This window comes from Microtus pennsylvanicus, chromosome 3 (genome assembly GCF_037038515.1).
Source record: "Microtus pennsylvanicus isolate mMicPen1 chromosome 3, mMicPen1.hap1, whole genome shotgun sequence".
Lineage (NCBI taxonomy): Eukaryota > Metazoa > Chordata > Mammalia > Rodentia > Cricetidae > Microtus > Microtus pennsylvanicus.
In genome coordinates this window covers 2,994,305-3,007,714 of record NC_134581.1, presented here as the reverse complement: position 1 = coordinate 3,007,714, position 13,410 = coordinate 2,994,305, and the positions used below count along the sequence as shown (strand labels likewise).

At 50.4% G+C, this 13,410-nt stretch overlaps 1 protein-coding gene across 5 annotated transcripts in view; it reads left to right on the top strand.

Annotated features, from left to right (window-relative positions):
* The first annotated feature begins 4,683 nt into the window (after nt 1-4,683).
* The window catches only part of Trak1 (trafficking kinesin protein 1), a 179,602-nt gene continuing 170,875 nt past the window's right edge, over nt 4,684-13,410 (top strand). For 3 of the 5 annotated variants that reach the window (XM_075964124.1, XM_075964120.1, XM_075964130.1), the window contains exon 1: nt 4,684-4,821. The gene's annotated coding sequence lies outside the window, so the exon portion shown is untranslated. Of the gene's footprint in view, nt 4,822-5,650; nt 6,040-13,410 lie in introns of those variants that run through there. The other 2 variants (XM_075964125.1, XM_075964121.1) reach the window with 2 other exon arrangements.

Sequence of the window (13,410 nt, the reverse complement as noted above, 5' to 3'; positions counted from 1 at the left end):
GATGCAGCAACAATGGACAGCCACAGTTAAGGGCTGACCACTAATTTGGTACTTCTGTGGTTCTGTACTGCTTTTCTGCCCGCGGTCTCCTGCAAATGAGAGGTGTCCAGACTTGTGACATGATGTTATCATCTAAAAAGTTTGTGCTCTAGCACAGTCAACTTACAAAAAATTAAACCGAAAAAAAAAAACCCCACAAAGATGCCTTGTGTTTTAAGTAAGGTCGGCTTTGTGTAGGCAACATTCAAGGTTGTCCTTGGTCACACATGACCTTTGGCAGGAGACATGTATACAGCACGTACCGTTGGTCACACGTGACTGTTAGCAGGAAACATGTAGGTGGCAGGCACCCTTGGTCACATGTGACAGTTGGCAGGAGGCGTGTATGCGGCAGGTACCCTTGGTCACACGTGACTGTTGGCAGGAGGAATATATACAGCAGATAAAGGGTTCAAAGACCACTACTCCCCATCCAGTCTGAGGGGTTTTCTATTTTAATTTTTTTATATATTTTGGTTATATTCTCCCTCAGCTCATCCAAGACCCCCCTTCCCCACACACTCAATTTCATATTCTTTCTCTGGTTTAAACAAAAGTATGTGTGGTGAGTGAGGGGAGGCCTTTAATCCTAGCATGTGGGAGGCAGAGGCAGGAGGATATCTGTGAGTTCAGTGTGAGCCTGGCCTACTGAATGAGTTCCAGGACAGCCAAGAAGACACAGAGAAACCCTGAAGGTTCAGTTTTGTCGTGGCTAGTTACTCCTGAACAAGGAACCTCCATCCGAGTGAGGTTGATGCCTCCAGTGACACTCCATTGGGAAAACCCATCTTCCCTTTGCCAGCAGGTACCAGTTAGATAGCTTCTTGGTTGGAGGTGGGAGCCTGTGCTCACCTCTCTCACTCAGTGCTGGGACTCTGTCTGTCTGGAGCTCCTGCTGGTGCTGTGCTTTCTGTCAGGCTCTGGGGTCACAAATGCAGCAGTCCCACTGTGCCTGGAAGACCGTTTCCTCAGAGTCTTCCATCACCTGACTCTTACAATCTCTCCTCCCAGCACTGGATTAAAGGCGCGGACTGCCTCCGCCCTTCTCCACCTTCTCTTTCACATAAATCCTTGTGCCTTGTGAAGGGTGTGGCTCAGAAGTTCCCATTAGGATTGAGCGCTCTGAAAGCTGCACCCTCTGGCTGAGCCTCACTCTTCACACGGTCCAGTCGTGGTCTTTGTTAGTTCCCGTCTACTAAGAAGCAGCCTCTCTCACAGGTGCTGAGCCAGACACTGCTCTAGATCCCAGTCACATGTGGTCGCTATGGGGTTTCTCGGGATCCTGTGATGAATGGGGAGTCAGGAACGGTTGAGGAGGGCAGTGAGGGAAACATGAGGGATCCTGGGTCTGCACCTCAAATGGCGGCCAAGTCCCAAGGGAACAGAGATGGGCTGGACCAGATCTCAGTTCTTAAATTCCAGAACCGGAAGGCATTGGATCTGCCAGTTTTCCTTCAGATGACCTGACTGTACCTCTTTAAGACCCTCACTGCTGGGTGCCACACCTTTCCTACTGAAAACTGGGTTTGAGGCAGTTCAGTTTCAGAGTGATTGTTCCCAGACCCTGCAGGCCTGTCCCGTCCCGTCTGATAATTTCATGTATGTGTGAATAAAATTTGTATTGAGATAACTATACATTTACATTCTATCACAAAAAAATAATGCTTTGCCACCTACAATAGTGGTATACGTCTGTACTTGCAACCCTTGAGAAGTAGAGGCAGGAAGATCAATTCAAGATTAACTTCAACTCCACTGTGACTTCGAGGCCAGCTTGGGACACATGAGATGGTCTCAAAAAAACAAACCCAATGGACCACCCTCAAACCCAGAACTCGGCCGGGGAGAAGACTCTCAGTGGCCAAGTATTGACTATGTAAACATTAGAACCTGAGCTCAGACCCCCAGCACTCAAATGAAAAGCCAGGCATGACGGCAGCACGTGATTGTCACTGCTGGGGGCCAGGGAGGACAAAGACAAGTTGATCCTTAGGGCTTGCTGTCCTGTCTAGCCTCATCAGTGGGCCCCAGGTTCAGTGAGAGACCCTGTCTCACAGACAAAGGTGGATATTACCCCCTTCCCACGGCTCAGGAAACACCAAAGAAGAGGGAGCATGAAGGATGGAAGACAGGGGACAGGAGGTTTGCGGAATGCTGTGTAACATGAGGGGCCTGCTCATTGGGGTTTATGTCCTGCCTAGTTCCTGCAGCCATTTAACCCCAAAGAAATCACGCAGAGAGGTCTATATTAGGTTATAAACTGATTGGCCCATTAGCTCAGGCTTCGTATTAGCTGTTATAACTTATATTAACCCATTATCCTTATCTATATTAGGCACATGGCTCGGTACCTTTTTCAGCAGGGCAGGTCACATCCTGCTTCTTCGGTGTTCTGGGCAGGACTGGTGAGGAATGGGCTTCCTCCTTCCCAGCATTCTCCTGTTCTCATTGCCCAGCCTCTACTTTCTGTCTGGTTGACCCGCCTATATTTCTGGCCTGGCCAATCAGCATTTATTTAAAACATGATTGACAGAATACAGTCAATTCTCCTGCACCAGTGCTGTCTTCTGGATGACAGAGCATGGCTGTCACACACGTGAATTCACAGCAGCGCAAGATCAAGCTGCATGGAAGTGATTCTCTCCAGTTCCCGCCCCTTAGTGAGGAGCCATTGGCAGCTGACAGCTGCTGGGGAAAGGCGATTCGTTCTTTTTTGAGGATGTAGCCATGTCCTTTGAGTCTCATGCTCCAGTGGGAGCTCCATGCCCTTGTACATATGGGCAGCACCAACGAGATTTACTGGGTTATTGAGAGAAAAAAAAATGAAGACATGAAATAGTTAGGGAAATGCGTTGAGGTGACCATTGAGGGAGTTGGAAGAGGGACATGGGGACATATCTGACCATATTTCATTGTTTACATGGAGGGAGTTGTAAGAGGGACATGGAGACATATCTGACCATATTTCGTTGTTTACATGTATAAGATTCTCAAGAAGACAAAAAGAATAAGGCAGAGAACAATGGCAGATACGTAATGTCAACCTCTGGCTTCCCCATGGGTGCATGAGCACACCACACACATGTGCACACGCACATAATACACTGCTCACCTGTCCTCAGCTCATTTTTTTTCTGAGATGACGTTTCTCTGTGTAGCCCTGTCTGTCCTGGAACTTACTCTGTAGACCAGGCTGGCCTTGAACTCAGAGATCCACCTGCCTCTACCTCCCTAATGCTGGGATTAAACATATGTACCAACACCACCAGGACCCCTGAGACCCAGACTCACTGCTAATCTTTGGCCCGTTCAGTTAACACTCCCTCATCAGGATATCTTTTTCTTCCTGAACCCCTTGAAGGTGCATGGCCTTGAGACCTTTGCTGCTTAAGTCCTAAGAATAAAGACAGTCTTGTCTGTGCACACAGTGAATTTAACGTTGACCCAATAGTTTAAGATCTGCAGCACGGATTCCAGTCAGCCGGAATGTTGTGTACATCATCCAGCGCTCGCTAGGGATCCCTTAGCCACAGCCACTCAGCCCTCCTGTTCCAGACAGGTCTCAACTCTTTCGTTTTGTTTTTTATGGCAGTGTGATTTTGGAACACAACTCATCCCCTTCCACAGATTTATCTCATAAGGGGTTTGCAGAAGCGTCTTTTTCCTGGGAATACTGCAGAGACAGGGTCCTGAGGACCATGCCCACCTGTCTCACAGGCGGTCAAGGTGTCACCCTACTGTATTGTATAGTCATTACCTACCCCTGCACACACACTGTTGTTGCCTAGAGTCTGTGGAGAAATGAGCTAGCTCAAGTGACAAATCTCTTAGGGACAAATTGCATAAACACACACACACTCCCAACATCCAAGATTTTGCCTGAACAATTTATCTGTTCAGTTCCTATCTAGCCCTGAAACTTGGAGGATCTGGAGGGGTCAGTTTCCTCCGCATCTTTGGTTAGGTTGGAGTCGACTCCAAGTCCATTCAGTGTCCCCTGCGACCGGTTAGAAGAGACCACTGGCAACGAGCTCGCGTGGGACTGGGTAGCGTTAAAACGTCTGCCTGTTATTCGCATGAAAACTTCTCGGAGGATTTCATTGTCCCCTGTCACCGCCACCGGCTCCTTCACCCTTTGCTGGTGTCGCTCACACGGCCGGCCCAAGGCCCCCTCCTGGGTTCCTAACTTAACTCCGTGCTTGACTCCGGAGCCGATTCCCCAGGACCGCAGCGCTGGCAGTGGGGTCCCCAGCAGCCCTCGCGCGCGGGTCTGGACGCACGCTCCGGGATGCCGAGTGGACCAGCGCTTTGGAGGTCCCGGAGCCTCTCCCGGCAGAGAGCAGGTAGCAGCAGTCGCGCAGGTGGCGGTGGAGGCGGGGCTGGCGGGACGGGGACGGGGGCGGGGGCGGGGCCGGGCGGGGAGGGCCCGGCGCGCGTCGGGCGGTGACGGCAGCGCGAGGGGAGGCGCGAGGCCCGGCCGCGCGGAGCCATGGCGAGAGGCCGCGCTGCGGCGCCCGCGACACGGTCCCCGGCCCCGGCCCAGTCCCCGGCCGCGCCCCCGCCCGCCGCTCCGGGGCCCACTCGGCCGCCGCCCCCGCGCGCCCCCGGCCCGTGACACGCGCCGAAGGAGCCCCGGAGCGTCCCCGATCGCCCGGGTAACCGCCCACGCCGAACCCCGCAGCCCCGGGAACGAGCCACTGGCGGCCGGGGCCGGGCCAAGCACGACGCGGAGCAGCGATACCGGCCCCGGGACCGCGCCCGCCGCCCCCGCGCCTCCTGCGGGTAAGTCGCTCGTGCTGCATGCTCCGGGCCTGAGGCTGGGGAGGGGCCGCGGCCCGACTGCTCCCCTGTGGCACCTGCAGGGCTGGGGATACCCAGGAAGGTGCCCTAAGGCCACCGCGTCCCGTTGTGCCGCGTGTACTCGGATTCCGGGCCCCGGCAGCCTAGGTGACAGTCGGGCGACCTTCAGAAAGCCCTGGGCTGGAGCGCGCACAGCGCCCACATTTCCACTGGCCGCCTGAACTTCGTGTAAACGACATCGTGCGTCTAGGGACCCCCACTTCCATCCTGAGAGAGAAGGAGTTCACTTTGGGTCACTTTTTTGACTTTTGTTTTACTATTCTCTCTCGTCTCCAAGGTCAGCCCCTTGCGGGTAAAAAGCCAAAGTCTTGAAATGTCTCATTGTTATTTAAGGGAAGATTTTAAAAGTTCCCAGGCTGGGTGCTACATGCTCGGTGCCTTCCCCAACCCCTCGAGCCTCAGTTTTGGAACCAGTTGCCGCGCTTGCTTGAACAAGAGACTTACTGCCCGCTTTGAGCCGGAAGAATGAGTGCCAAGACCTCTGGGGTTTTTTTTGTTTCCTGATTTGTTTCGCCAAACTTTGAAACGGTGTGTAAGTGTTGACAGTATTGGCTGCAGCGTATAGCCAGAACCCATGCTCTTTCCAGTCTGGTCATTCTGGGCTGGGGAAGGTGGGAGGAAACCCTAAGGAAACAGGCTAGTTTACAAGGTCTTTCCCATTTTCTGACCTACTAGACCGTCCAGAACGGGGGCAGCTTGAGCTCTGACCAGCCTCCAGCGCAACCCTGAGGGCATGTGTGTGTGTATGCACAAGTGCGCAGGTGCAGTGGGGCAGTCTCCCCGTTGGGGTGGAGATGACAGGTGGAGGTGGACCTGGGTGACGGACAGCTGCCTTCCCCTTTGGTCACACTCTAAAGGCTGTAGCCACTGTGATCTCTGACCCCCTCTTGCTCTTGCTCGCAGAGAAGACCAGGCAAGCAGAGAAGTAGTTGGCGATCAGAGCTGGGCCGGGGGAGTTTGCTGAACTGAATTAGAAAGCCCACTAAGAAGGCACAGTAGGATTGCCAAGGACTGGGTTGCTGTTGGCCACTTGGCAAGGCACCAGGCCCATTTCCGGTTTGATGCCCCAGGGACGGTTGGGGTCTGGTTTCCTGCGCAGAGCCTAGCTCTCCCCTTGGACGGTGTCTCCACCCTGGTGAGGTAAGGACACGGGTCTCGGAAGGGAAGCCGACATTCCTAGCCTTGCTTCTCCTTTTGCAGTCTGTGTGACCTTGGCCTGACAACCTTTCTTACGTGGCTGTCCCTCAAACTCAACCAGACCCATGGGAGGAATAGAGTTGGTGTTACTTTACGGACGCTTGACTGTACTTGTAGCTTGGTTGTCAGAGCCTGCGCCAACAGAATCACACTTGGTAACTTTTTAGAAGTCCTAATGCTAATATTTAAGAGATATTATAGCAGTTATAACTTTTATAGATTTATGGTGTGGGTCAAGTCAGATACTGTAAATGGGCTTTGAGAACGATACAGCCCGTGACTTCAGACTTTCGGTTTCCAAATGGCAGGACCTCTCAGTGAGGACATCTTGCTCGCCAATGCCAGGCTGCCCCTAGTCTTGGCCGCCTGCAGTCCTCTATCTTACTAGAGGGTTTTGGCGTGAGCCGCTTGGGCTCCCTTCCCTGGTCCTCCTGTTCCCCAGACACAGAGCAGGCCTCTGGCTTCTCTGCTCCTTGACTCTGGGTGTTTTAAAGGGGTCTGATTGTTTGGTTACCCCGAGCATCTGATAAGAGAGTGGGGGTGAGCAGGGGGTGGCCCCCTTTCCTACCAAGGTAGGTCCTTTTCTCTCCTTCAGGGCTCCAGTGAGCAAGGCTTGAAGGGTGAGACATTCAGTTAAGATCACTGCAGGCTGTAGACACACAATCAGGCCTCTGGCACGTTATTTCATTTATTACTGTGTGTACGGCATTGTATGGAGGTCAGAGGTCAACTCCTTCCACCTCCCTGAAGGATCCCCAGATGGAGCCCAGGTCATCAGGCTCCACAGCCAGGCTTGGTAAACTGAGACTACATTACAGCGGCCGGGCTCTCCACACTGAGTCTGTGCCCCACGTTGAAAGTGGACCCCATCTGTTGAGGCCTATGTGGTGTGGGGGAGGAGCAAAGGATGCCCTTTATCAGAGATGCTAGGAGACTGGTCTCCATGGAAGGGGCCACATGGGTCTGACCGGGTGGGAGGTTCTCCCTTGAATGAGTGTCCTGGCTCCGCCCCTTTTTCCTTTCTTTCCGAACAATGTTCCTTGATCCAGCTTGACCTCTTAGTAAGGGGTCGCTCTCAGCAAGTATGTGATGTACGTGAGAGCCGGCCAGTCTGTGGAGGTGGACGGGACTTGGTGGTGCTGAGCTGCGTCTGGACGACGGACCTTGTGTTTTCTGAGAGGCTGTGTGGCAAAGCTCTCGCCGAAGCTTGACTACAGTGCACCTGAGGTGGGACAGGGTGAGAGGGTGGATGGGTGGTGTCTGGGCTTCAGGCCAGCCAGAGCTCCCAGGCCACCTGCTCATAGGCCCCACCTTTCTGAGAAGCGTGATGCAGCCCTCTGGCTGACATGTTGCAGTGGCTTCTCAGGTGGCCACTTAGAGCTGGTAGCCTCAACATGGCAGACTATAACGTGGGTGCTCTTGATGCTTGTAATTTAGACCTGTGGCCATATGGGCTCTGGAAGCTGGCAGAGGGGGTGGGAGCTCAACCCCATCTCTGATGTTCTTCTGAGTTAACAATTACTATGACGGAGGCCAGGATGTAGGATTTAGCTTTTGGGGGTATGAGAGGTGGGAAGGCCGCGCTGACAGCAAACTTGCTATGGAGCCCAAACTAATTTTGAACTGTTAATCACTCTGCCTCTACCTCCCCTGGGTGAGATAAGGCATATACCACCATACTTTATGTGGATTCCTCTGTTTTGATTTTTGAGAATGTCCCAGTGTTGCTCTAAGCTAGACTTCAACTCTGAGGCTGGAGGGGGTCCAGCCTCAGTCTTCCCAATGCCCGGTCCGCAGGCCAGAGTTGCTGCACCCAGCTAGGACTGGAGGCTCGGCTCGCTGTCTCTCCTGCCTCTCCTGATGACCTGAAAGCTGTCTGATTTAGAAAGTTTCCTGTGTGCTCTGAGAGATGTCCCCTAAAGGCTCAGCGTTTGGACTCTGAGTTCACAGCTGGTGGGGCTGTTTGGGGAAGTTGGGAAGGTGCAGCCTCTCTGGAGGAAGTGTGTCACTGCAGGCAGGGGTTGGCTTTATGTTCTACTTCCGGATCTTTCTGTGGGGTGCTTGTGGCTGAAGATGTGATGTTTCAGTTCGGTTCCCCCACCTCCCACGGTGCCTGCTGAATGCCAGCATGCCCCCCCCACCCGCCATGATGGATTCTTAAGCTCTTGATCGTAAGCCCAAATATACTCTTCGTTCCTTAAGTTGCCTTGGCTGAGGCGTTTTCTCACAGCAGTGGAGGGTAAGGCAGCCTGGAGCAGGCTCATTTCTAGGCTGTCCTCTAGCTCTAGACTGCGTTCAAGCGCAGACGAAAATTCACCAGAGTGTGGTGCCACATTGAAAGCGAACACTGAATCCTTAGGGGCCGTAGGTGCGTGAAAGTAGCCACCGTGATGCAAATGGCCTGGATTGCAATGTTAGGCCATGCTGTGTGTATTCAGGGGACTTTGAAATCCACCTCTCCAGCTTGGGCTCTTTCTGTCTCTCTGTTTCCTCTCTCTCTCTCATCTCTCTAAAGAATTAGGGATTGAGCTGGGTGGTGGTGGCACACGTCTTTAATCTCAGCACTCAGAAGCAGAGGCAGGTGGATCTTTGTGAACTCAAGGCCAGCCTGGTCTACAGAGTGAGTTCCAGGACAGCCAGGACTGTTATACAGAGAAACCTTGTCTCAAAAAACTGGGGGTGGTGGTGGAAAGAATTAGGGACAGGAGTTTCCTACAGAACCCAGGCAGAAATGTCATGTGTCTCCTGAGCCCGTAAATTCTAGCACTGAGGAATTAGAGACAAAGAGATCCCGGGGGCTCTCTGGCCAGTCAGTCTGGCTTAGTATTGAGCTCCAGGCCAGTGAGAGACCCCGTGTCAAAACATGAGGCAGACGGTTCCACACACGGTTAGTTGGAGATAGCCCTGGATGTGTGACTTTCATGATCTGACATTTGCTGAAAACCACCCTTAGCGCACCCTCCGGCACCTCACTCCTGCCGCACTCTGCCTTTATACCAGGACTTTGGTACCTGATAGTGTGATCACGATGTTGATTGACATAAGCCACGGTCTACCGACAGGTTCACAGAAACAAGCTGATGGGAAAGTCCACACTGCAATGTGATGCTCCACACTGATTTATGTCCCCTAATATCACTACTGATTAGACTGGAAGTACGAGATTCTAGTCTTCCTTTCACTTCCTCTGGATTTGGAAAGCCCGTCCACACAGCAGGAGCCGTGGTGGTCTCTGTAGATTCCCTGTTGACTGACAGAGTGAGTCCTTATAATTATGGGAAATCAAGGCAGTTCCTTCTTACTTACAAAATATGCTGTGGGAGTCAGAATGCTCACTGGTGAGCATTCTGGGAGCTGTCAGGGTTTTATTTAATTTAAAAAATGCTGTGTATATGTGTATGTCCCTGTGAACTTGCACTTGAGTGCAGGTACCTGTGGTGGCCAGAAGGGGGCATCAGATTCCCTACAGCCAGAATGACAGGAAGCTGTGGACCCTTGATGTGGATTCTGGGATGAGTCCCTGTCCTCCGTAAGAGCAACACTTGTTCTTAACTGCCGAGCCATCCCTCCAGTCCTGAGCATTGGAGTTTAGAAAACAGTACAACCCCTCTGGCTCAGTATAGGCTTGTCTCCTTTTCTTATGGATCAATAAGAAAATATTTCTAGTTTGGGATACGGCGAAAGACAGGAAGTCTCCCTAGTGCTGGGAGTGGTTTGGCCTCACCCGAGTAAGGAGGTTCTGCAGTGCAGAAGTCCTCACAGGCTCACTTGTCTGAGGGAGTAGAGAGCACAGATTCCTCTAACCTGCAGGAGTGTCAGCTGTCCTCGGTGGGAGGAGAAGACACACAGGTGTGACTGCAGAGGGCTGGCTGTGTGTGCCAGGGAGATCCAGAGCGCGGCTTGCATTGGAAGGGCAAGGAGCACAAGGGACAGTGTTGGTGAGAGGCACAGGCAGAGGGCATCGAAGTCATCTTCATCACCATTATCACCATCGCTGTCATTGTAACCATGGTCACCATGGTACCACCACCACTGTCATCATCATCACCATTATCACCATCACTGCCACCACCACTGTCGTTGTAACCATGGTCACCAACCACCACTGTCATCATTATCACCATCGCTACCACCACCACTGTCATCATTATCATCACTATAACCATTATCACCATCACTATCGATCACCACTATCATTATCTTTATTGTTACCATTATCACTGTCACTATTATCACCACTGTCATCATGGCCGCCATTATCAACCTCTTAACTATTATCAACACCATTACCACCACCATCATCACCACCTTGTCAATCTGAAGCTTCTTTGACCTGCAGAATATCAGTGCTGCTGAATCTGCACCCGCATTGTAAACCCCTTTCCAGACAGTGTGCGCAGAGTCCTCTCTGTCTTTGCTGAGCTGGCCAGGTCTTGTGGGTGTTGGGATGAGCAGGTCCCAAGCATCAGCTCCCTTCCCTGCTTGACAGAGCTGGGGCTCAGTGTGTTTTAGGAAAGGCTGTTGAGCCCACTCCTTTCCACCCCCACCTTCCTTTAATCCTATGCTGTGAACAGTAAAGTGGGAGGAGCCAAGAGAGAAGGGACCAACTGCCATTACCAGCAGCCAGGAGAGTCCCAGAACAATGAGCCAGGAACACGCCCCACCTGCCTCAGCGGGGATCTGCGACATCAGCAAGATGTGTGTTGTTTGTGTGTACCTACTTATACATGCATATACACAGACACATGCTACACACACGTGCATATACTTATATAAACATGCCTATACTGTAGTAATAAGGGCGGCGGGGCTGCGTTCCCAGCACCCCGGCCGCCTGCTTGGCTTATGCCCAAAATAACAACACACAAACTGTATTCATTTAATCACTGCTTGGCCCATTTCTATCTAGCCTCTTCTAGGCTAATTCTCACATATTAATTTAGCCCATTTCTAATCATCTGTGTAGCGCCCCTAGGTGCGCTTACCGGGAAGATTCTAGCCTATTTTTGATTCTAGCCTATTTTTGATTTTCAAGACAGGGTTTCTCTGTAGCTTTGGAGCCTATCCTGGAATTCGCTCTGTAGACCAGGCTGGTCTCGAACTCTGCCTGCCTCTGCTTCTAAGTTCTGGAATCCACCACTGCCTGGCTAGGTCTGAAGTTTTAGATTATCTATATCTTTTATTTCATTTAAAAATACTGATGAAATATATCATTTTAACCACCTTCAGTGTAGTAATAGGGGGCGGCGGCGGGGCTATGTCCCCAAAACCCCAGCCGCCTGCCCTGCCCGGCTAGCTTTACCCCCGAAATAATTACACGGACACTGTATTCTTTTAAACACTGCTCTGGCCCATTTCTAATAATCTATGTAGCGCCCCTAGGTGCGCTTACCGGGAAGATTCTAGCCTAAGTCCATTCTGGGTCGGAGCTGGGGCATGGTGTGCGTCTTCCCTGGAGCAGGTAGCATGGCGTCTCTCTTGCGTCTGCTCCGGAGAGAAGAGCTGTGGAGTCTGACCTCACTTCCTCTTCCTCCCGGCATTCTGTTCTGTTTACTCCACCCACCTAAGGGTGGGCCTATCAAATGGGCCTAGCAGTTTCTTTATTGCTTAAACAATGAAATCAACAGATTGATATATGACACTCCTACATCACTTCCCCTTTTTCTGTTTAAACAAAAAAAGGAAGGCTTTAACCTTAACATAGCAAAATTACATATAACAAAACAGTTATCAAGTAAAAGTTACATCAGAAACATTTATACATATAACAAAATTGACCTTAAATCTCTATAAATAAAGCAAAATCTATACTAATGCAAATTATTCATACCTATATCATATCCCCCTTTAAATGTAAAAGAACGTTTATAAACCATATTTGGGAACATGGGCGCAGTTTTTTCTCTCCAAACTGCTTCCTGCTGAATGGGGGCGTCGTTAATTAGGTCTTTCATGGTATAACCTGTGTGCTAGTTTCATCTCAGTTGGCAGTTGAGCAAAGCAATTTTCTGAAGATGTTCACAGCAACCCTTCAGGAGGACGTGGTCCATCATACCAAATCGGAATAGAAGAAATCCATAGAGTCTCATCCTCTGTGAAAACAAAAGAAGACTCTCTCCAAAGCATCATATCCTTAGACCCAAATTCTGAAATCGTAATACCCTTATATCCATTCTGGTTTAGCTTGGCAGCCCATGTAATGAAATGTCTCTCTGTACTTAGCTCCTTCACAGTCAAAAATTTTAAAGAAAACACAATGTACATAATCCAGACTCTCTGTGAATTTTCCATCTTTACGCGGCTTATTTTTATTTATATCTATAACTATCTGTACTCTGTCTTTAAAGACTTTACTTTTACTTTTTTCTTTTTAAACCATTAACTTTATTCTCTATATTCTTTTTCTTCTCTCTCCCAAGCCTACGTACATTCATCCAACAGTGTGACTCGTTAATGGTCTGAATCTGTCCTATTGTGAATCTGCAATTTTTTACTATCCAGGAGCACTTTTGATTTGCACCTTTAAATCACTAGGCACTTAAGAATCTAAGCTGTGACATTTCTAGGTTAACTTTTTGCTTTTTGAGCGCACATCTTTGACCAGGCTGTCTTTGAACTCTCAGAGATCCGCCCGTCTCTGCCTCCCAGGCATTGGGATTAAAGGTGTTTGCAACTACACCTTGAACTCACAGAGATCTGTTTGTCTCTGCCTTCTAGGCACTGGGATTAAAGGCGTGTGCTACCACACCTTGAAGTCACAGAGGTCTATCTCCCTCTGCCTCCCAAGTGTTGGGATTAAAAGGTGTGTACACACAACAACTCTCTTCCTTTTTTTGTTTTTTGCTTTAAGAACTTCAACTTTCAGCTTGCATATATTTTTAACACACTTTAAACCGTTCAGAAATTTTCTCTGTCTTTGAATCTCTCTTTACTGTATATCTCTCTTTTTCTGACCACAAGAGCCTTTAATTTACTAAGCAATATCAGTAGGACTAAAGGCGTGGCTTTGACGGCTGGATCCTTAGCTTTCCAGCCTCATGGCTGAAGTACTGGCTGTAGCCATGTTTATAGCATTTCAAGGTCCCTGCCAGCCAGCGAGCTACAACAGACAACACTCAAATCCTCTCTCGGTAGCCAGCCCTCCTGCCTCAAACAGTCAGAGTTTGCCCTGGCAGGATGGCCCAGAAAGCCGGCATTTTTAAATGGTGCAGCTTTTTTCCTGCTACGGTTGAAAACCGAAAAGCATGTGTTCAGCTTTTCATCAACACCGTTTAAATGTTTCGTGGCAGGACCTCTTAATGAGCTGCGGGCTTT